This window comes from Aotus nancymaae, unplaced genomic scaffold, assembly GCF_030222135.1.
Source record: "Aotus nancymaae isolate 86718 unplaced genomic scaffold, 86718_ANA_hifiasm-v0.15.2.pri h1tg000108l, whole genome shotgun sequence".
Lineage (NCBI taxonomy): Eukaryota > Metazoa > Chordata > Mammalia > Primates > Aotidae > Aotus > Aotus nancymaae.
The window spans coordinates 18,780,099-18,805,412 of NW_026988523.1; the positions used below are offsets into that span (position 1 = coordinate 18,780,099).

At 36.8% G+C, this 25,314-nt stretch overlaps 1 protein-coding gene across 3 annotated transcripts in view; it reads left to right on the forward strand.

The window, feature by feature from the left end:
- PLA2G4A (phospholipase A2 group IVA) overlaps nucleotides 1-25,314 on the forward strand; it is a 434,510-nt gene that overhangs the window by 283,891 nt on the left and 125,305 nt on the right. Inside the window, exon 1 of one of the 3 annotated variants that reach the window (XM_012444627.3) lies at nucleotides 1,628-1,718. The exons of the other annotated variants lie outside the window; for them this stretch is intronic. The gene's annotated coding sequence lies outside the window, so the exon portion shown is untranslated. Of the gene's footprint in view, nucleotides 1-1,627; nucleotides 1,719-25,314 lie in introns of those variants that run through there. 3 annotated transcript variants of the gene reach the window in all.

Here is a 25,314-nt window from a genome sequence, read left to right on the forward strand (position 1 = left end):
TGGAAGCACAGGTTTTTAAAACCAGTAGGTCAATGCTGAAAATATTTTTGGAGGAAATTGGGCAAAGAGAAGACAGCAAATCTGAACTTGTACTATCCACCTAAGGGTCTCTGTGAACAATGAGATCACAAGTAGCAAGCCAAAATAGATGAGGCAAAGAGGCCACAGAACCACAAAATGGGTAAATAGGATGTGATCTGAACTGATTCCAGACAGGAGAAGACATACCTGCAGCAGCCTTTATTCATTATAAAGGTGAGGATAAGTCAGCCTCATTTAATAAGGCTGAAAAGAGGCAAACTTTTCCCATATATTTTTACCCTAATCATAATATATAATGACATTTTCTTTAACAGTGTTTAAATATTTTTTAAATCTTCAATGCATGACACACTATTGGATATCATGTGCAAATATTGAGAGCTATAACTTTTTATTATCAAAAAGCACTAGAGCACTTTTTTTGTGCTCTTATAAGCACTGTGAAGCTGCTTTTCCAGGGAGTCTTTCTTTATCAGAGTCTTAGAATGAACATACACTGTAGTATAGATTGTTTCTTTCACCAATTGTATCTGGGGGAAAGAGATGAAAACTACTGGTATGCTCTCTGGTCCTTTAACATACACCTCCTTTCATGAAATTCAGGGATTTCTTTGGAAAGAGAAATATTTTTTATTATAAATCTCTCCTTCCTAAAAATGACATTATTGGCTTTTTTTTTTTTTTTTTTTTTTTTCAAGGAGAGATTTGTAATATACCAGGTTGAATTTAGGGGAAAAAGATAAAAACAAAAAAGAGTTGAATGTTGGGCTATAGAAAGCAGATAATCCGGGAGATTTAATGAAATTATATATTTTTTAAATGTTTTAAGACAGGAGAGTGAGTTTAGTATTTAATTAAAGGCAAAAACAGAAGAACCTGTGTTTGCAAAACAAGATATACTAAGTGAACATGTCAATCTTTAAAGACATGAATTGATTCTTATGGAATTTGGATATATTTAAACAGTGCACCTTTTTCATGACAGTGCTATCAGGTATTTGAATTTACATTGCCAATTTGGAATTCAACCTGATTTCATTTTCTTCCCTAAATCTCAACATATGTATTACATTATTTGGCACGCCTTTAATCTTAAATTTACAAAGCAGTTACTATCAACACAGGTGTTCTGAGTCTGGAGTGGAGCTATTTAAATAGATTTGATCTTTAAAGTGGTCTGATATTTATTTAAAAAGGTACATTTTTATATTTGGGGTTTGTTGTGAACTTTGCCTTTTTAAATAATGCAAAAATGCTCTGCATTATTCACTGTCTTTTCAATTTTGTTCTTGTTTGGAAAAAAGGAGGAAGTAGTTACTACTTAAGGATAAGTATTAGTTTCAGATGCATGCAGGCACACAACACACACACACACAGAAATCCACAACAGCACTTAAGGAATTTAGGACTGGTCAGTTTACGTATTATTTAAACGTATTTTCTGACTTCAGACTCCTGGTTCTGATAACTAAGCGTTTACATTTGCAATATTAGCTTCTGTGAGAAGAGACCGTTCTCCCTCTTACTCTTTATTTCCACCTTAAAACATCTCCAAAACCTCCAGGGGACCAGCCCACATTTTAGCCCCTCCTACCCAGGACAGACTTTCTCTAAGTCCGGAGCTGAAGAGGGGTCCTGACCTAAGCCGGAGGGATTGAGGACCCGAAGACTCTCAGGTAACTCTGGGAACTGTAAGCAATGTATTTACTCTTTCCCTGCTCCCCTTCTCTCTCCCACCCGCCTTAGCTTCTGTTTGGTATTTTGCTTGGAAGGAAGAAAGGACGGAGGGGAAACCTCGCTGCTTTAAGAAGTCAGCAGGTCCTTTGTCTTTTGAAATAAAACAGATTAGGGACCTCAGTTTTCTTCTAAGCCACGCAGATTTGCCTTCCTGGGTCTAAATGCACTGTGGAGTCAAAGGATAAGGTATTTCTTTGGGTTGGAGTCCCAGAAAGTTAGCGTTCGAAACGGCAGTGAGGTGACGCTTATTAGCGTTCCACGTGATGACTCCCAGCGGTTACTAATCCCGAACTCGAGCAGCAGCACGCGGTGCTGTTTGACAGCCCTAGCGATCTTGAGCGACAGACTTTGTCGACTCAACTTTTAATTCTAAAAATTGGTCATTTTGGTTACTTGAGGAAGGCCTTCCTGGCTATTCAATATTTTGCAGAATTATGCGAAAGAGGATTATTGAAAAATTAATTGTAAACGGACTGCTGTTCTTATGATCGGTCTTTCCCTAAGTTACTTGGTTTGCCAGAAGAAAGAGAAGCTCAAAACTAGATACTTGAAAAGATTTAATCAAATTATATAGTTAAATTTTGAGTGTGGATATTTTAGTATTAAAAAAACAAAAGTTATTTGACTTTGAAATATCAGTGGATGAATGTATCTGTCTTCTACAATTTATAATCATTTTAGTCTTAAAAATAAATTCGCCTACAAAAATAGAACAAGAAATACTCCTTATATGGGTTGATGATGTCAGCACTTATTCAGCTAAGGCAGATGGAGTATTGGAGGCATACTGTTTGAATGAGTGTCAGTTCTAAAGTTATATTTGCCCATATAATTTGGGTTCGAGGAGGATTTGTATTTTTGTTTCTCTTTGTTGTGTAAATTTGGCATTGTAGTTCAAGGGATATTTGTAGAGGATTGTAGTGAAACAAGCTCTGTTAAGAATTTTAAAGTTACATTCTAGAGGTCCCTATACCTTCCCAATCAAGTTAAAGGTTGGGATAAGAAAGAGGTATTTACTTCTTTCATTGAGCTCCGGAAGAGTTAAATTTTAAATTAAGCAATAATTGTGAAATGCATAGAGAAGTGTTTAATGTGCATTTGCTCAAAGTCGTTTTACAAACTTCCCGTAGGGGAAGCATATTTTTTGAGATAAGACATTGCATTTTTTAACGTACGTTTAAAAAGTAAGTTATTTTGGCGGGCGCAGTGACTCATGCCTGTAATACCAGTACTGTGGAAAGTAGAGGCAGGCAGATCACCTGAGGTCAGGAGTTTGAGACCAGCCTGGCCAACATGATGAAACCCTGTCTCTACTGAAAATACAAAAATTAGACGGGCATGGTGGCATGGACCCGTAATTCCAGCTACTCGGGAGGTTGAGGAAGGAGAATCGCTTGAACTCGGGAGACCAAGGTTGCGGTGAGCCGAGATGGCGCCACTGCACTCCAGCCTGGGCAACAGAGCAGGACTCCATCTCAAAAAAAAAAGTTATTTTGAAGTATTTTGCATTTATATTTAATTAGGAAAAGAAAAAATCATTAAATAGATTTTTAGCAACTGAAAGTGTTCATTCTATAGAGGCTATCTGGCTTATGTTTTTAACCCATTGTCTTTTCTAGTGCTGCTACTTAGAAAGTAGTCATAAAACCGAATCATCTACGTATTAGAAAATGTGTTCCAGAATAAAAAAGAGGAAGACAGAATTAGTTGTGGTTCCCTTTCCTCTTGTTTGCTTTTATTTACTGCTAGTTTTTTTCCTTCTTCTTGCTTGCAGATATTATAGCTTTAGTTATTTTTAACCTTTCCTCCCTCCCTCCTTCCCTCCCTCCTTCCTTCCTTCCTCCCTCCCTCCTTCCTTCCTTCCTTCCTCCCTCCCTCCTTCCTTCCTTCCTTCCCTTCTTTCCTTCTCTTTCTTTTTCTTCCTTCCTTTCTCTTTCTTTCCCTCTTTCTTTTTTCTGTCTTTCTTCTGTTCATTTTTTTTCTTTCTTTTCTTTTCCTTGCTTTTTTTCCCCATCAAAGACACTTTCACAATCTTGTGACAGGTATGGACCCCTCCCTAGAATAATGCACATTATGCCATTCCAACACACACAAATTTAAAAACACCTTTAAGAAGTTCACAAATCGCCAAAGACAATTCCTATTACATAAAAATGAGGTATTTCTTAGAACTTTTGACTTTTCTGATAATATAAAATTATTAAATAGAAAATCCTTTTACTTATAAGTAAGGAACTAACAGTGGATATTGCAGCACCCACAGAATTATTGTGTTCGTTGGTATTCTACAACTCCAAGCAACTTAATGTAATGGAAAAAACTGCTTACCTGGAAACCAAGTGACCTAGGTTCTAGACCGAACCCCAATAATAATTAACTGTACAATATTACACTTTACAATTTTCCGTAACACCTGTTTTTTTTTTTTGTTGTTGAATGCAGTAAGTGAAACATAATAGGAAAATAAGATGTGAGTTATTTTTATTGGATTGTGGGGTGTCTATATTTACTAATTTTATTCCAAAATTCCTAATAAAATTTCCCAGAATGATTAGTTTTTATATTATTGTTTATTATAAAGATAAATCACACTCACTGTTTAAAATTTTGTTAAATATAGAAATTTGCAAAAAAGAAAAAGAAAATATTACCTGTTACTACCCCAAGGTACTTTTAGAATGTAATTCAATCATTAATTCAATCAATAAATATCTATTGAGTACCCAGTATGCGTCAGCACAGAGACAGACAAGAAGTTCACGTATATGTGTTTATACACCTAGATATTTTTCTATACATATACTTACATGTAGATTTACAAAATTGTGATCACACTGTTCATGCTGTTTTGTAACATACTTCTCCCTTATTCATGAAATATGCTGTTAAAACATGATTTTTAAGTAATCATGCGTTATTTTTTATTCACATCTTTTATAACTATTATTAAGTCCCTACTGTGTGTAATGCAAGTAATGGCAATCTATCAATGAGCAAAAGAGTATGGTTCTTACTATATGAAATTTTTAGTCTGTATGTAGGTTGTATTGGCCAATTATTTGTTGTTGGCTGTTTAGATAGATTACAGTTTTCCACTATTATAAATAATTGTTGGATATTTAGATTGATAACAGTTTTCCTCTATTATAAATAATATTTCATCCAGAACTTTTTATATAGATGTTTGTATTAATTTTTGTTTATTTACTTACAGTAGATTCTTAAAAGTTTATTTTCTAGGTTCTAACAAAAATTTTACTACTTAACAAGTTGTGAGATGATAATCCAATTACTTTATCTCCTTGAAATGCTGTCTTCTCAACTGTAAAATAGAAATAATAATAATTGGGTATTTTGAGGAGTCTCAAAAATAATTAGCAAAATCTCATAGAATGCTAGTGATTATTTTTGACATTTTGCTCTTGAGGAATATGGTATCCATTTAAAAGCAATATAAGAGAGTAGAGTTTTCTATGTCAATACCAAGCGGCATCATCAAACAGAACAAATGACAACAAATCTAACAACTTGGATAATTGTTATATGAAAATAATATCTTTTTAAAATTTACATTTCTTTCTTAAACAAAGTTGAACAATTTTCATAGTGACCACTTATATGTCTATGTTTGTGACTTGCCTCTTTCACTGTGATTATTTTTAAATTTCTGTTTTAATTTCAAATATGGTAGATATCAATGGATATAGCTTACATAATAATAGCCCTTTTGGAGTCCTCAGTAATTTTGAAGAATATTAAGAATCTTAACAATATAGGTGAAATTTTGAACTGGAAGTAGAAATTCTATAGACTTTGTTTTTCTCAGTTTTGGAGGGTTATTTTTAGTGTTTCCTGAAACTTTTTTCTTAAAAACGGGCAAGAATGCATAGAAAAAATGAGAGTAAATTATTTTTATTCTCATAGACTAATAGTTTACAAAAGATGGGAAAACTGAAGAGTTCAGAGATGATGCCCAAAACTTAGCCCCAGAGACATCCTGGCCTGAATAATGTAAAGAAGACATAATTTGGACTAAGGGTGGTGTGATGACTGTTTATAAAAAGTTTTATAAGGCTGGGTATAGTGGCTTACACCTGTAATCCCAACACTTTGGCAGGCTTGAGCCCAGGAGTTTCTGACCAGCCTGGTCAACATAGCAAGATTAATTAAATTTAAAAAAAAAATTTTAAATCAGCTGGGTATAGTGGCATGTACCTGTAATCCAGCAATTTGGGAGGCTGAGGCAGGAGGATCATTTGAACACAGGAGTTTGAGGCTGCAGTGAGCTATGACAGCACCACTGCACTCTTATTTACATTATTCAGGCCAGGATGTCTCTGGGGCTAAATTTTGGCCATCATCTCGGAACCCTCTTCAGTTTTCCCATCTTTTGTAAACTGTTAGTCTATGAGAATAAAAATAATTTACTCTTATTTTTTCTATGCATTCTCACCCATTTTTAAGGGAAAAGTTTCAGGAAACACTAAAAATAACACTCCAAAAATGAGAAAAACAAAGTCTATAGAATTTCTACTTCCAGTTCAAAATTTTGCCTGGGTGATGGAGCAAGACTTTGTTTCTTATTAAAAAAAAAAAAAGTTTTGTGAGGAAAATAATATTCTTGGGGTCGTGAACAAGCAACTTGGAGAAAATGAACTTCGGTTCTGGCCACCTCCTCGTCTTCGACCCCTTGACTATAAGGGCAATAAAGAGTTGGGGGAACAGAAGCGGGGGTTCTGAAGTTCTTTTCAAAGAAGACAGCAAATAGAGCAGAGGTTATTCTGGTCCTGTGATACCATTACTTGCCTGATAAAAAAGGATGCATTATATATTTGCTACTCTTGCTGTGTGATTCTAAGTGTTTTTTTTTTTATTCTTTGTGATTCTTAGTGCAAATCTTACAACATACCTTGAAAATACAGTTTACCTTTCCTTATACAAGAATAAAATAAGCATAAACAACTGAATGCTCACCATGAGCAGGTTTGTAAAGCTACCCTACCAGTCTAATCACTTATTAAATGAATTCAAATGAGCTTAGAGAAACTCAGCAGACAACTGATGATGAAAGTTATCAGCGTCAGAATTTAGCCACCACTCCACTGAAGATGATAGACCAAATTGGCCCTCATTTTTCCTCCCACTCCTTCTTGGCATATACAGTTGTGAATCAACTGCTTCCTTTTACTCAATCTTCTTCTTCATTTGCTTGACTTCTGGGGTCTTCAGAAAAAAATTGGGTATTTTAGGTAACAGTGTCCTTCGAATTAGTAAACAAATGTACGTAATAGGTATTCTTCTGCAGTACAGAAAACTCATGTATTTATAATACTCAGTTTATACTTGCTTAGGCTTTTGTTATTTAATTTACAAACTGTTTTCTCATTATCTAGCTTGAAAAAAAATCAGAGGCCCAGTATTTTTTATTTGCATAGGCTTTGTGGTTGATAAAGAGATTGCTTACAAACTCTGTTTACTCCCACAATAACTGTGTAAGTTAGCAATACAGGTATTACTATGAACATTTTACAGATGTGAAAAACAGCTGTTGAAAAGTCAAATTCTTTTTGTAATGTCTACCTTATGATTTCCATTTTGATGTATTTAAATGCGTACATAGATTGGTTTATATTTTTAGTTTTGATGTGTATTATTTGAGATTGTCAGACTCTTTCTATTGGAGTTAACATCAGAACAATTACAAGAGAAGGCCCAGGAAGTCCACTTGTCCTGGTGCATGTTTCCATAATAACTCAATTGTTCTGCCCTTATTACTTGATTACTGATTGACGTAATATAGGAGGTTGTGCAACTTTGGAACTATATAGTATTTTGTACAGTAATATGTATACTGCTTTAAGAAAATAAAATATATTACATTTTATCTAAAAATACAAAGTAGACACATTTCATGAGTTATATAAAAAGTACTGGTTTTACCAAAGGTTTTGCTTTCAGGTTGGTAGTAGAGAATTTTCTTAGAATTTTCTAAGTATAACCTACAGAACCTATGGCTCTTTCTGGCTTTTATTAAACCTGGCAGTTGGCATAAAGCATTTGCATCAAAATGGTTACTCTGACCTTGGATTTATCATTAGTACAAAAAATCATTATTATTTTACTCTTCCAAATAATTCAGTAGTTTATGACAGAGCAGATGCTCCTTCTCAGGGGTAAAACCCAGTGTTAGTTATATACTTGACTTAGTCTATATACTATTATGTTGTAATAAATAAGGCATAATAAATAGATCAGGTTTTACTGCTGGTTACAACTGTGCCACTAGAAGCATTAGGTCAGTATATGGTTTCTGAATTTCAATCAGTAAATTGACACACTTCTTATTTGCCCTATACTTTTATGCCCACAGCTTTGACAGGATAAGCTAGTTAAATGCAGTACACAGGCAGTAAACTGGGGTGTTTACCCCTTGTGGAAAGAAAGCATTTTTGCAGAATTCATGGATCTATAAGAAGAGACAGTGTCTGCCTGGGATAGTCTAGAGGCAGATACATGATGCTTTAAGTTTTTTTTTCAGGCTTTCGCCTTTTATTTGTTGAAACAAAAAGGCAATTTACTTTGTGGACTTTTTTTTTTTTTTTTAACATGTAATCGATGCAATAGTATGAAAGTATTGAAAGAAACAATTTGGAGCAATTATGTAAGAATTTATTGAAAAGCAATCAGGGAAAATTGTCTAAAGATGCACGCAGTTATGGGATCATTCTGTATAGACTGCTGCATCTATAAATACGATTTCTTAATATGCATTAGCCACTGTTGTGTCTACCACAAACCTCAAATAAGTTATCAACTTCCTTTTCATTCAAATGCCATGAAGAAGAGATGGATGAATTTAAAATTTGCTGAGGTAAAGAACTTAGATCTCAAAGAGATAAGGAAATTTCTGTAGTTCACTTTCAATGATTAATGGTAATACGTGTTCAGATAATAGCTTCACAAGACTGTTATATCCTTGATTCTTAGAAGAAGATGCCACTAACCTATCTTAGAAAGATTTGTCACAGCAACAATTCTAATTTAAAGAGGCTTCTTGATAAATTAAAGATTAAATTGCAAAGCTGTTTGATGCTTACATATAATCTATTACTTTTTGAGCCAGTGACAACCAGAGATTTGTATTCAAAATATATACAGCTTCACAATGTTTACATGGATTTTTTTCCCTCTCCTCTTTATTCCTGTCTGTAGAGATGCCTCTGTTGTCAATGAAGAGCAATAAAAGGAAGAATCAAATTTGTGAGACTCATTCCCTGTTTGCAGAAAATCTGACAGTCTGTTTAAAATATGTTTTTGGTTGACAGATTTGATTTGGTTGATCAATATCTTATGTATTAATAAGTTTTAATAAGCTATTAATTTATATGAATTAGTTCCCTAGTATTAATATATACCCTATATATTAATATAATTAATAATCAATATGAATTAATTCATGTAAATCATTAATTCAATATACTATATATTACATATTAATATGCCTTAATAATTAATGTTGATTAACTGTTACTATATATTAATATGTGTTAATAAGGTCATTATTTAATATGTATTAATACATAAGATATTAATCAACCAAGCCAATTTGTCAATCTAAGATGTAATTTAAACAGATAGCAAGAATCTTCAAGCACTTTTTATCATCACAATGAAAAGAATACTCTCATATAAATTTTAAGTTTCTATGAAAAAATAATTTCTAGATAACATTTTATAAATACATATAGTATACTTAGAAAAGTAGTGGGAAAATGGATTTTTAATACTTAGAAAAACAGCAGGTATTGTATAAAGCAATTTAGATAATATACACTCTTCTTTTTCACTTACCAATTTTACCTCCTATGTCAAGAAATGCAGATGTTAATGTCAGTCAGTAATTTTTGGTCGCTGAGCAGTGTGCATTTATTCCTTCACTAATTCAGTCAGTTTTAATTAATAACAGCTACATGCTAGGCACTGTGCTACATTTAGGGCATACCTGGGTGAATAAAGCAGATATAGTTCACTCCGTCTCAGTGGAGACAGATAATAAGTATACAAAAAACATAATAAATAGTACAAAGGAAGCAAATGGGCTTCGATGACAGAGAGTAACATGGGAAGCAGGGAATGGGAAGGACTCTCTGAGGCATAGAATTGAAGCACAGATGTGAGGGATAAAAAGCCATCTACGGGAGGTGGTAAGTGGAGTGAGAATGGCATGGCTCATGCTAGGAGTTACAGTAAGAGAATGGCATCTGTCAATGAGCCTGCAAAGAAGCAACTAAGAAATTAGATGGGAAACCAGGGATTAGGGTGATGTCATGGGAGGAATGGAGGGAAAATGGTTCTAGAGAAAACAAAGAGGTTGAATAAGATGACAATGGAAAAGTGATTACTGCATTTGGAAATTTGGAGATCATGGATGATATTGATTAGCGCACTTTCGATGGAGTGGTGTGGGTAGACAGAAGAAGGACGTGTAAATGGGATGGGAGGGATGCGTGGTGAGAAAAGCTAGCTCCTGGATACAGGACAAGCAAATAAACCTTTGGAGAAATCTATCAGTGAAACGCAGCATCCAAATGGTGACATAGCAGGGAAAAGAAATAGGAGTAGGCAGAGAGACCGTAAAAGGTTTGCCAATTAGATTATCCAGTTGAAAGTAAAATTTGATGATTCAGGAAAGAGAGACATGACCGTCGGAATAAAGCCCTTGAGGAGAGGGATTTTGTATCCAGAGAGCCGGGAGTGGTGCCAGGTCTGCAGCAGTAAGAGGAACATCGCCTCTTTTGTGGCAGGGAGAAGGGGAACCCAAGTGCACATGCAGGGAAATATGCAGATTTGGTGGTGGGAAGATGAGAAACTTCCTTCTAGTGTTTTCTGCTTTCTCAGTGAAGGAAGATGAGGTCGCTCGCTAAGAGTGGGAGTCGGGGTGGAGTGAGAAACTTGAGTGGGAGAAGGGAATAAAGCGACTTCTGCCGGTGGGAATACAAGTTCACCAAAGAAACTCAGAAAGATGCCTCTGTGGGTTTTGAGAATATGAACGTAATTTAAAACTGGCCTTCCAGGGTATGTTGTCTTTCTGCAACCATGTTTAAATGCTAAGAGCAAAGAAGCTAGATAGTTCCTCTAGGGTACTAGTTTCTAAAGACAGAAAGAGAAATAGTGGAAACCCATAAAATGGATAACCAGTGCACTAAGCAAAACAAAATCACAACAGCCAAAACCAAAACCACACATAAACAAAAACTCATAAAAACGAATGAGTCTATAGCACAGAGATCCCTTTATCTAAAGGGATTAGTGACTAGTAGGGAGTGGTCCATAAATGTAGGTGGGACTTGAGCCTTTGTTCTTTCCAAACTCTTAGATTCATGACCTGGCCGGTTGTGAGGCCTGATTCTGCACTTCGGTGAGGCCCACTTACCTGCTCCAGGAGCCATCATTCTGGGGTCTTTTTTTCTTCGTTCCAGTTAGTGGACTTGTTGCTATTGTCCTTTGAAGTTCTGAATGATTAACTGTTTGCCTCCCTGCCTTTTTTGGACTCCTAGCAAAGTACTTGTTTCTGAGTTGTAGCACACTTTGTGCTCCCTGAGATAAGGGTTTACAGACTTTGAATCATTAAAATTCTACAGTGTGAAGATGTGTAAAACATTTTGTGATAATAATAGACTATCCAAAAAGAGGATCTTTCACAGCCCTGCTATCAGGATGTATTTCTTCACCCTGACATAAATCTTTCATTCTGCATCTAAAAGTCACTTCCTTTTCTTTTCCAATTCTTAAGAGTTTTAGAGAACAGCTGGTTACCATGATCAAAATTATATCTTTTCAATGACTAAAATAATATTATTGAACTATTGACTCACATTTCCTCAAAGTTAAAAGAAAAAACCCTTTTAAAATTTAAAAGTCCATTAGCCATGTCTCATAAATCCTCTTCACATAAAAATGCTTTAGTTTTACACAAATGAAGGCCAGACTCCTCCATGGATGGAAGCAGTGAGTCTGTGCAGGTCAAATCAGGCAGGCTGGTGAGAAGAGAGGGTGCTTTTTGTGTTCAGATGGACTTGAGTCTGCTTCTGGCTGTGCCCCTCGTCTGCTTCTCTGCCTGACACTAAGTAGCTACTTCTTTTTCCTGTTTGTCCCTACCTCCCGGAGACATGCCATGAATTGGAAAGTCATTCTGCACTTTATTCCTGGTCCTGCCCATATTTGTCAGGCTATGGTTTAGCTGCAGCTGTCTAACTTCCTCCTGTCCAATATCTCATTGGCAAAATGAAGGGGAGAGTATAACATTGTTTTTGTTAATTTCATATTTTCCAAAGAACCCATTGAGGCATTGTATCTCATCTGCAGAAGCTCAACTGAAACCTGCTTATTGAGTTTACTAATGTCTTCTTGACACAGTTCTTCAGCTTGTTACTCAAAGGTAGAGGAAACAAATTCATTCTGAAGCCAATGACAGCACTTTCAGTTCATTTCAACCTGAGTTTATTATATGTAACCCTAAATATTCAGGAGGTGCCACACGTTCGCTATGATGCTAGCAGAAGTAGGTAGTGCAAAAGGAGCTAAAATGTTCTATCATTTTACTCTTTATAGTGATGTAAGTTCCTCTGTCCTCAAAAATTTTACATGAAACTTTGGAACTATGTTGAAGTACCCCACAGAAGTAGAAGGGGAAAAATGTGCTGCCACACTCCAACGCACACGTAACTTTTATTTAAAGGGTCTAAAGACTGCCATGACTACATGTATTTCAACATAATTGGCTTTTTTTTTTTTTTTGAGATGGAGTCTCGCTCTGCTGCCCAGGCTGGAGTGCAGTGGGGCAATCTCGGCTCACGGCAACCTCTGCCTCCCAAGTTCAAGCAATTCTCCTGCCTCTCCTGTAATCCCCTGAGTAGGTGAGATTACAGGTGCCCACCACCATGCCTGGGTCATAATTAGCTTTCTTTATAAGCCAACATTTTATTTCATATATTTTAACATGTGATACTCTTTAAGGGGGTCCCTAGGCTTCACTAGATTGCCAAAAGGATCCATGGCACAAAAGAAGATTAAGAGCCCCCAAGGCTACTCCCCTCAAATGCATATAATCTATTTACACTTAATCCTGCAAAAGACTAGATTTCTTGTGAATTGCCATCACAGTGTCCTGAGCACATTTCTCAAACTTCTTATGACCTGAGAAGAAAATGGTAACCCTGAGTTCCTCTTACATGTTACCCAGTTCAGGACTTGTAGAATGCTGGTATTGTATTTAGTGGTTGAACTTTACAGTAACACCTGGAAGTGGTGTACACCCTTCTGTGCTTCCACAACTCCTGAAGATATATTTTATCATCAGTTTATTCCTCTTAAAGATCAGAGTAATTCCATATTTTAAACTGCCAGATCAATCTCACCAGCTGCCTGAAATAGTTACTGCGTTCATTGAAAAGCAAAGCAAGCCGTGAATGCTGATAACTTTATCCAGTTATAAAATGGCTCTCATTAAACATTTAAGCCAGTTTAATGGTTTTCCTGGGGGTTTTCCCTGAACTGTTTACCTTAGAAAAAAGATATGGCTTTCCTTGCTGTGGAAACCTTGACTGACTCTGCCACTTAAAAAAAGGCAGCAATTAAAGAGGGAGTGGAACTCTCGACAAAACAGAAATACTCCCCTGGAAGCATATTTTCAAAACGTCCAGTCTAGAGAGAAAAAGCCGTAGAAGTCGTGCCGTTGTCAAAAAACACTTCTTTTCGTAGCATTTTGTGCCACATTGTTACATATATTTCAAAAGTGTTAACAATAAGTGCATCACCATTGTCTGTTTAAGTAGAAAGCAGAACATTATTATTCTATATTTTCTGAAAATGCATATCATATATTTAACACCTATCAATGTGATATTATTCCATAATGGTCTGTGTGGGAAGAGGAATTTTTTAAACAATGTAATATTTGGAAGTAAACAATTTATAACTATGATTCAAACCTAGAAAATTACAAAAGATGAAAGTGATTCCTTTTTAGCTTTATTGGACCAATCCCAAGGAGAAATTCAGTTATTTGTTTTCCGCACATTCGTATCTTGGGTCTACTTTGTCCTTCTGATCAATAACTTGGTAACTTAAAATTTTAGCCAAACTAAAATTATAGATATATATTATTTTAATTTTGCCCCAGTGTGTGTGGGGGGCAGGTGGGGCCAGCAGGGTATAAAGAAAGAGTACCTGGTTGAAAGTGAAGAGTATGTTCAGCTTTAGCTGTTCCCCTAACTGGGTAACTTGGTGAGGTTTATTTATATCTTGAGGACTCAGCTTACAGATCTGTACAATAAAGTACTTTCTAGGTGGTGATTATGAATATTTTCTCCTACTCCAAAATTTCTTGACTTTAAAAAATGGCCAGAATGGCCCCTTGTTTTTGACCACCAAGAGGTGAAAGAATGGAAAATAACAGCAAACCAGAGTGGTCAAAGAATGAAAACTAGAACGCTGGCTTGGGAACCAGGAGACATTCTTGCTTTGTTTGTAATGCAGTATGTGAAACTGGGCTGGCCAGTTTCCCGATCCTTAAGATGGACAGGCTTATCTGGATTAGTACCTCCCAAATGTGAAGTGGTTAAAGAAACAACGATGTTATCCTTGTGCTTCATTTTTTTTTTTTTTTTTTTTTTTTTTTTTTTTTTTTTTTGAGACGGAGTCTCGCTCTTGTTACCCAGGCTGGAGTGCAATGGCGCGATCTCGGCTCACCGCAACCTCCGCCTCCTGGGTTCAGGCAATTCTCCTGCCTCAGCCTCCTGAGTAGCTGGGATTACAGGCACGCGCCACCGTGCCCAGCTAATTTTTTTTTTTTTTGTATTAATAGAGACGGGGTTTCACAATGTTGACCAGGATGGTCTCGATCTCTCGACCTCGTGATCCACCCGCCTCGGCCTCCCAAAGTGCTGGGATTACAGGCTTGAGCCACCGCGCCCGGCCGTGCTTCATTTATGTAGTGTGTGTGCGTGTATATGTTGGTAGGGGTTTGGTTGGGGGGAGCTTTTTAAATAATCAGATGAGGGAATCTGTTCCATCTTAAAGGAACTATGCTCTCTCCTTTATCATTTTTACCATCCTAGTTGAGATGCATATCATATCTTTTTTTTTTTTTTTTTTTTTTTTTTGACACAAAGTCTCATTCTGTTGCCCAGGCTGGAGTACAGTGGCGTGATCTTGGCTCACTGCAACCTCCACCTCCGGGGTTCAAGCAGTTCTCCTGCCTCAGCCTCCCGAGTAGCTGGGATTACAGGTGCATGCCACCATGCCTGGCTAATTTTTTTGTATTGTAGTAGAGATGGGGTTTCACCATGTTGCCTAGGCTGGTCTCGAACTCCTGAGCTCAGGTAATCCACCCTCCTTGGCATCCCAAATTGCTAGGATTACAGGTGCGAGCCACCGCACCCGGCTGCATATCATGTCTTATATCAGATCTGGACATCTCTGGCCAGTTTTATCCCTCTCTCCTCTAGCACCACTTTTCTTCGCTCACAGTTGTATGCTGCTTTGTTTAACTGCTATGAGTATGTCATTAAAGCATGTTATGGGCTGAAGTATGCCCCCTCCAAATGCATACACTGGACTCTGCATCCCAGTACCTCAGAATGTAAAAGCATTTGGGGATAAAGCCTTTAAAGAGAGCACTAAGTTACAATGAGGCTGGTAGGGTATGTCCCAATCCGATTTGACTAGTGTTCTTAAAAGAAGAGGGAATTTGAACACACACACAGACACCAGGGGCCTCTGTGCACAGAGGAAAGAGCATGTGAGGGCACAGCAAAAAGCAGCCATCTGCAAGCCCAGGGGAGAGGTCTCAGAAGAAACCAAACCTGCCAGACTTTGATCTTAGACTTCCAACCTCCAGACCTGTGAGAAAATAAATTTCCATTGTTTAAGCCACTCGGTCTGCGATACTTTGTTATAGCAACACTCGCACCTAACACAAAGTGCCACTTTCCTCATGCCACCTCCCTGCTAAGACTCTCATAACTCTATTGCTCATTGTGTAATTTCTCGGAAACTCTCCATGTGCTTCAGAATCTTTTGTAGAGTGGAAAAATGACGTAGAAAGAAAGAGGATTCTAGGGCCAGCACAGCCCTTGTTAACCCAGATGACCTGGGAACTTTCTTATTCTCCCTGAGACAGTTATTCTTTTGTAGAGACTGGGTTTGGGAGTCTGCCTTAGTTTGCATTGTCAGTTAAACAAATTACTTACCTTTCCAAACCTGTTTTTTTAAATCTCAAAATTAGTGATAATAATCTCTATCTTGTTACAAAAATTTAACAAGATGGTATATCCAAATCACTTAACAAAGTAGCTAGTACATGGGAAATGTTTAACAAGTGTGAATTTTCACACTTAAGTATTCGTATTAACAACTGCTAAGGTATCTTTTAGTTTCATGTTCTAGATTCTATAAATGTAGTCTACTTCCATTGTTTCTCAAGAGCTCTTTATGATCTAGGCAGTTTTCTCCAGTACATCAGACAACTTCCCAAGTGTGCTTATTCATTCTTCAGTCAGTAGTAATTGAATAATCACTCTGGGCCCAACAGGTATACAGGGAGAAGACAGAACTTTTGTGCTGCTCACAGCTGTGGGAGAGCGACACGTGCATAATGGTAGTCTAGTACACAATATTGTGCTAAGAGATTTCAGGGAGAGGTACAAGGGTCCTAATCTAATAGATAAATTAAGAGATGACTGACTTTAGAGAGTGAATTTATGCAGAACCCTGAATGGCAGATGGATATGATCCTGCAGAGGTATGGGTTAGAACAGCACCAGTGAGAGGCTGAGGCGGGATCGAGTGTGGCCTTTTCCTGGAGGGGATGTTTCCTCTTCCTCTTACTACATGTAGATCTAAGCTCTTTCATGTTTTCAAATGTCAGATCAGTTACTTACCATTTCTCTACCTTAAACCACTGGAATCTCTCCCTTCTCTGAAACTCTAGTATGCATTTCATATATGCTTGTCTATGTAATTATAATGAGCTTTCAAGAATACAAATTTGATAGATTAAGAAGCTGTGACTTGGGAATACAAATGAAGAGGGAAAAGCTAAAAGGAATAATGTGGCTATCAGCCATATGGCACACCTGCCACTACTGTGGGACTTAGTGCCCGGTTCCATACCACTGGGTTCCTCGCTCAAGACAGACATAGTTAATTATTCATAGTTAATTATCCAGCCTTTGTGTCTGGAGTCATGCTTTTATATTTCCTTGGGAACAAGGAGCTGTTCCTGTAGTAAACTGAGAGTATGGTTTGAGAGACATTTTTAATACAAAGCAGCTCATTTACCCATCTAAATTCCTATTGTTTCTTTATTCCTCTGTGCCTATTGGCAATATCAAACTCTCTATATAGTCTTGGTTTACAAAAAGAAAAAAGCACCATCAAATTAATTTAAGAATTTAAAACTTTAGTGATACCTTAGTAACTATATATCTTTATAAGAATGATGAAGATGAAAACATAGTAATATAATGCTCTTTTTGCTTTTAGAATATGTTTCCATATCCAGTATAATGGAGAAAGCTTTGAATTTGGCAGCAGACAAGTTAGTGTCCCAATTAGTTCTACTTTAAAAAAAATGGATCAAAACAACAGTATTTCTATTAAAAATTCATTTTGTGTATGAAAATGTACTTGGTCTTTATAAAAGGTGCTCGATGAATTTGCCGACTTGAATCTCTTAGAAATCTCCATAGAGGCCGGGTGAGGTGGCTCACTCCTGTAATCCCTGCACTTTGGGAGGCCAAGGCAAGTGGATCATTTGAGGTCAGGAGTTCGAGACCAGCCTGGCCAACATGGTAAAACCCCATGTCTATTAAAAATACAAAACTTATCTGAGTGTGATGGTGGGTGCCTGTAGTTCCAGCTACTTGGGAGGCTGAGGCATGAGAATCACTTGAACCCAGGAGTGGAGCTGAGATCATACCACTATACTCCAGCCTGAGTGACAGAGTGAAACTCTGTCAAAAAAAAAAAAAAAGAAAAGAAATCTCTGTAGAGTTAAATGACTTGTATGAATTGAGGCAGTTTGTGGGGAATGATTACCGATTCCATGAACAATAATAATAATAATGATTATTTTGTACATTTATGGCCTTCCAGGTACTATGCTTGATGATTTACATGTATTTTCTTATTTCATCCTCCCATTGTCTCTGTGAGGATTAGGGACCATTTTCCCCACTTACAGATGAGGAAACTGAGGGTCGGAATCCCACAGATAGAGAAAAGAGGAGGCAAGGTTGAACATTTTAATATCTCCACATGTCTATACAATGAAATGGAGAGAAAGAGAAAAGAATCTTCTGCATTCCTGTCCCTCTTTCCTCCAGATGTCACAACCCTAATAATATCCACTTCTTTTCCCCTTGTCATATCACTGTACACAGAGAGAGAAATAACAAAACACTCTAGTCTGGGTTTTTGTTTCTGTTCACTTTTCCTGATAAGTCTATCTTGCCTCGACAACATGACTAAAAGTTTTGGAAAGACCACACACTATTAAACCTCCATTGAATGCCAACAGTTGCATTGCATAGGCGAGTATCTGTTGAAAAGTCTATCTGAATTCCCTCTCATTCATGTTCTGAAGGTTTCTAATTACAGGGCAGGGAAAACAAAAAAAGAAAGAAAAAAAAAACCTGTGAGTTACATATCTTTTACCTCAGACTTAAGAGACTGTGTACACTCACCAAGACTGGTTATTTAGCTTAGTTATAAGAAACAAAGGAACAGAAACCCTGCTGTTTTATGAGTACTCATGATAGTGGTTGTGCAAACTAGTTGTAATAAGGTTTCCAGAACTGAGCTAATTCTGGGACAAAAAACATTTTCCTACTGTTTCATGTGGCCGGTTGGACAGAAATGCCTTAATTTTGCAGAAACCTAAAATATCTGCTGCTGCTATTAACAGTTATGAGAGAAAAAATGATGGATGAGTGCCTATTCCTAACTGGAACTGAAAATGCAACCACTGTCTGACAATAATGGCTATGACTTTATCCTGAAGGAAGTGATTCTAAGTAATTTCTCATAGGACTTCTTTGTTTCTTCCTTGAACATAATGTGGAATAACATTTATAAATTAGATCTGTTCACATGTATTAAATTTTTAAAATAAACTTTATTCTGAAATAATCTAAGAAATCACAAAAATATTACAGGGTTCTCATGTACCCTTCATTTAGCTTTCCCTAGTGAAACATTTGACAACCATAGTACATTATCAACACGAGGAAACTGACATTGGTACAATGTTATTAATTAAACTACAAACCTTATTTGGATTCCATTAGTCTTTTATATACGTTCAATTTTATCCAGTGTGACAACCTCTGCCTTTTGATTGGAAAGTTAAGTCACCCACATTTAATGTTATTGGAAGCATAGTTGGATGTTCATCTTCCATTTTGCTGTTTTCCATATGTCTCTCTCTCTCTTTTTTAAAAAATTCTTCTGTTCTTTATATTAAATAGATATTTTCTGGTGGCCCATTTTAATTCCCTCATTGGTATTTTAACTGTGTTTTTGAGTCATTTTCTTAGTGTTTGCTCTAGGAATTAAACTATATGCCTTAATTTGTTATAGTCTACTTCATATCAATAATATCTTGATTGTAGTAAAATACAGAAACTTTGCTTCAGTATAGTTCTAGTCCCTGACCACTCCCCCTGTTTGCAATTATTGTCATATACATTAGACAGGATTATAATTTATTGCTATGTAAATGCTATGCCTATTAAAGAAGCTGAGAGAAGAAAAGGAACTGTTTATAGAATATTTTATATTAATCTACATATTATCTATTTATATTTGAAGAATATAATATTTATAGAATATTTTATATTACCTACATATTTACTGTTACTGTTAAATAGAAAAGACTTCAGAGAAATGGTAAATAACTGATCTGATATTTGAAAATGTCGAAGAGCTATTTACTGGTACCCTGTATTTCTTTCTATAGATTCAATTATGGTCTGGTATCATCTCCTTGCTCTATCTCCTTTCTTTTGTGCTATTTTCATACGTGTGTGTGTGTGTGTGTGTGTGTGTGTGTGTGAGATAATTCTGCCCAGTTTTGTCAGTGTGTTTGTTTTTCTGGGAGATGATTTCCCACGTTCCTCATTCTACCATTTTGGAAGTTGGTTCACCCATGTATTGGCCTTTAAAGTAGGAGCTTTGGCCAAGACCTTAAGCCATAAGACTTAAGATATACAGTACTAAAATGGATAGTGCAACAGCCTGCTCTTTGTGGGGTTTTTTTGTTTTTTTTTTTGTTTTGTTTTTTTTGAGATGAAGTTTCGCTCTTGTTACCCAGGCTGGAGTGCAATGGCACGATCTCGGCTCACCGCAACCTCTGCCTCCTGGGTTCAGGCAATTCTCCTGCCTCAGCCTCCTTGCTCTTTGTGTTTTAAAGAAAGGAGATGGACAAGGGCATTATATAAACCTAAAACTTACGCACTTCACAGTTATAGAAGCATTGAAATAGAAGAGCTGTGGGAGGAGCTTCAGAAGAGTTTTGTTGTTGTTTTGTTTTGGAGAGCCCTGCTGTGAGTACAGCCCCTCTTCCGTGGGGTGGAAATCTGGAGAGGGATATGCCTGCTAATCCCCAATCAAGAGAGGGGTTTTAAGGAGACCTCTGAGAATGTTCATCAGAGGGTTTAACATTTGTCTTCTGCAGGAGGCTGATGTCTAGTCATGCTTGGGAAATACGAAGGATGCAAGTAGCTGAATAGAGAGTTTCATTTAGGAAGTAATTGCATTCTCAGGGTTTGTTGGAAGAAAGAAAACACGTATGAGTGTTGTCCATGGACTAAAGAGAATTTTGGGAAAAAGTCTTAAATCCTATACGAGGGGTTTGCCTGGTAGAGTGAAAGATCCTCAGAAAAAGAAAACTAAGGGGATCACAAGATGCACTGGGGCTGTGGAAGAAAACAGAAACCCCCAGCTGGAGTAGAGATGCATTTGTGCATGTCTGAAAACACAAGGAAACAAATCTCAAAAGCAGAGAATCTCAGAAGAATCTACAAAAAGCATCTGTGAAAGAAAGACTCAGCTTTAACATGCACTAGGCCCAGAGATCACAAAACAGCTTATAAAAGTACCGCTGAAGTCATACTTTCTTGCCCCTATTCTTGCTCTGTGTCCTTTCCCAACTATAAGGTTTAAAAACCAGAGTTATCAAGCGTGACAGGGCTCTACTGTAGGCAGGGGAGGGGAAAAGTCAATGACCTCACCCTTTTTTCTTGCAACAAGCTCTACCTTTAGCAGGAGAGAGACTGACTCAACGAACCTGGCATTTCAATGTCCTCAGTGTCTGGTCAATTCTTTTTCTCTTTTCCTTTTCTTTTCGTATGCAAGTTAACAGCAAAGTTTTGAAGCTGCCTGAGGTTTCATCAAGGTAGGAGAAGAGTTAACCCTGAATGGGATCAAAGAACAAAAGAAAGTTGCTTTAAGATTAAATGCCATGAGTCATGTTTGTTTGCTCTCTAGTTATCTTTCAGTTCCTAACTTAGTGGTTTTACACACACACACACACACACACACACACACAGACACGCACAGAAAGGGGGCAGAGAAGGGAGAGAGAGAGAAAGTAGACTTGGACAGTTAGCTATCTGAAGCCAATTTCTCGCTTTTGGCTTTAATATCAGGAGAGTCTCCATCCAAGTCTTGCTGTAGGATACAGTAGTGGATAATAGGAGGTGAACAGAGTGGTTATGAATAAAGTTGCTGGAAATGAGAAGAGGAAATAAAGTTGCTGACATCAAACTTTGGGCCCCAGCAGCAGATTTCCTCTAAACATTTTGAGTACTAATTTCACCGCCTCTGGAATTTCATTTGTTCTGCTTTTTTTTTTTTTAATAAGTAGCGAGAGAAATTTAGCATCATTTGACATTAAGAATTGTTAGGAATAAGAAAGAGAGACATCGAAGGAGATGTAGCACTATTCTCTGGATTTTTTTCATGCATAAACCTGGCACGACTTGGAATAATATCATTCATCCAACCATTGGACAAATATTTATCCTGAATCTACTATATTTTAGGCATAGTATTAGGCACTAGGGATGCCTCTGTTCATAAGATAAATATGGCCACTGACTTAATGCATCTTTAGTTCCCCCAGGAAAGACAGACATTGCGTGAGTGGAATGAAAGACTTGAAGGAGGAGTTCAGAGAACACACGAAACCAGTAACAGGCAGACCAGATATACTTTGCAGGTCACAGAAGGGTTCTCTGTGAAAGTGACATTGAAACAATCCTGGAGAATGGGTCAGATTTAGCTAGGTAAACAGTAGTTGCCTAAGAGGTTCAACAGGATCTGTCACGGCCTATATTTCCAACCTCACCAGGAGCCACTTTCACATTTGCTCACCATTCTCCAGCCTCTTGTCTTCTCTCAGTTCCTCAAACTGCCTGCCTGGAACATCATCTTCTAAACCCACTCTCTCCTCCCTCTGTATGGCTGACTCCTTTGTAGTGCTCAGCCTTTGCCTATTTCCATCATTTTATACAACTGTTTCCAATTGTTTCTTTTATTTTTTGGATTCCTTGTTTTTCTGATTGCTTTCTAGAGATGCAGTCTCCAAGAGGGAAGGGAATGTATCTAGCTCCTCACTTTTGCTTCTCCAGTCCCTTGAACAATGTTTGACACATGGTAGTTATGCTTCAAGTGTTTGTCGAATAAATGAATAAATAGAAGAGATAAGCTATGGCCCTGAGTGGAGAGAGCTTGACACATTTGAAGGAAAGAAAACCACATGGCTTTGGCATAGAAAGCAGAAGGGAGAGTAGTGGTATCGGGCTGAGGAAGTAGATGGAAATCCAATTTTGCAGTCTTTTGTGCTAGTATTCTTTAAATTGCTATTGGTGAGTCATGAAATCAATTCAGTGGGCTGTTACCAGCATTTAAACAAAAGTAATAGAGTAAAATCAGGGTACATTGTACTTAGAAAAAGTATCACATCAAACTTACTTCTATATTTTTAATATATGTCTGTGTATATGTTTCTGTATCATATTGAGATATGCAAAGATTTCCCCACTTTGCTTTGCAGTAAACAGGTATAAAAGCCACCATGATAGACCATGTTAAGGATTTCTGATTTTCTACTAAGGGAACAGAACCACTCATTGATGATATTTTTCCAGAAGAGTAGGTTTCAAGGTTTCCTTCCAATTAGAGACATTAATAATAAAAAGTGTTACTACTTTTAACAACGTGTATGCATGAAAAATCAGGCTAGGCTGCATTTATTGTTACCCCTAAATTGCCTCATTTTGTTTCTTCAAGGTAAGAGCTATGCCTTATTCACTATTGTTTTCTGAGTGCCTAGTATAGACTAAGTAGATAGCAAAGACGTATTTGTTGAATGAACGAAAGATCTTGTATGAAGCTACTTGTGAATGTTTGTGAATGGAATTGCTGTAAGTCCCAGCAGATGCTATGCCACTCTCATTATTACTGTTTTTAACACAGAAAACTCTGGTGAGAGTAGCTACCAGAGTCTTGTTTACTTTTTGAGGTTCCACTATGGAGAGTGTCAAGTATAAAGTCTGTAAGGCCACAAAGTTTCGTGGTACACACCTGTCTGTTTCACCATTAGTTTGCTCCCAGGCATCATGCATATCATAAGGCATATTGTAGATATTTATTTGAGAGTGACAAATATATCAAAAATTTCTGATTTTCTACTGTCACAACAATTACAACAGATAGTACATCTTTCAAGTAAATATGTAATGTTGATTAGTGATCTGTCTATGTAATTTTTTTTTTTTTTGAGATGGAGTCTTGCTCTGTCATCAGGCTGGAGTGCAATGGAGCGATGTCGGCTCACTGCAAGCTCTGCCTCCCAGCTCAAGCAATTCTCATGCCTCAGCCTCCTGAGTAGCTGGGACTATAGGCGCATGCCACCACACCCAGCTAATTTTTGTATTTTTGGTAGAGACGACGTTTCACCATGTTGGCCAGGATGGTCTCGATCTCTTCACCTCGTGATCAGTTTTAAAGTGCTGGGATTACAGACGTGAGCCACCATGCCCAGCCCAGTCTATGTAATCTTTATCTTAAAAATGAGTCATATGCATTGAATATTTATTATGGGCTAGGTGCCTTTCACAATAGTGTTATGCACATTTATAAGCAGGTATCCTGGGTCTTAGAATATGAAACTGGAGCTTGAATTAAGGTCTTTCTAGATCTCATATCCAATGGTGTTTTCACTAAATTATGCTGCTTCAATAAAGAAAACAGTTGGCTTTCCATCAGCCTTTGAATCCCTGATATATGCTGCCCTGGCATCATCCTGCATAGACATTTCAGCTTCTAGAGAGGGAAGACACACCTCTCAGGAATTACTACTACTGCAGCAATCGAAAGGTCTCTTGCTCTTGGGCCTAGGAGCTTTATGTGAACTATCATATGCGTAGAAGGCTTCATATTAAGAAATCAGTTCTGAGGGGAAATGATATAAGGAAAATATGGATGGTTAAGATGAGAATGAGGCAGGTGATTTTTATATTATATCATTCGTAAAAATATATTCCACCCACAGTGCTAGAGTATTAGCTACATTCTGACTCTGAAATGGAGGTAGCCATACTTTGAATTTAGTTGGCATAAAAACATCAGCCATACTGGTAGATTAAGTCATTGCTGATCACTTTTAAAAAATTGTGATAGAAATAGCTCAGAAAATGCTGATAATGGGAAGTGCTAAATCGTAAGGATCATATCACTCAATATAGGTATATTTCTTGTATTATAAATTTAAACATAAAATTATTGTAGTTTTTTCTTCATTGTTTTATAATATCATCAATTAAATATAAAATATAATTTCAAAAATACTTAGAGCCTAATCAAAGGCACAGTATACTATAGTATTAAATGATTAATCATGTTTGTATGATGTGTATATATGTAGATAATTAGGGAAAAATAATAAGAGCTAAAAGAGAAACTCATATTGGTATTGATTAACAGTGTAAGATGGTGTAGTAGAATAGAGAATGAGGGTAATACAACTTATGGATAAATAGAAAGTGAATTTCCCTTGACTTGAGCGGAATGCTTTGGCGTAACTGGGCTTGAAAATTACACCTCTTACATGTATACACATATCCTATCATTCATTCATTGTTTAACGTATGTATTAAGTAAAGTACCCACATGTGCCTACATAGCGACTGGGAATTTCACAATGAATGAAACACACAAAAAAATCTACCTTCATGGAATTTATATTCTAATGAAGAAGGGAGAAGAGATAGATAAACACAACAAAAACTACATAAGTAGATGTCAGATGGCCATAAAGCAAAAAAGCATGGTTTTTGCCAATTTTAAATAATATGGTTACGGAAGACTTCACTGGAAAGATGATATTGGAATAAAATCCTGAAAGTTAACGGACAATAGCAGCCAGATCCAACCAAAATAACGGAAATGTGAAAACTGAGTGCCTTA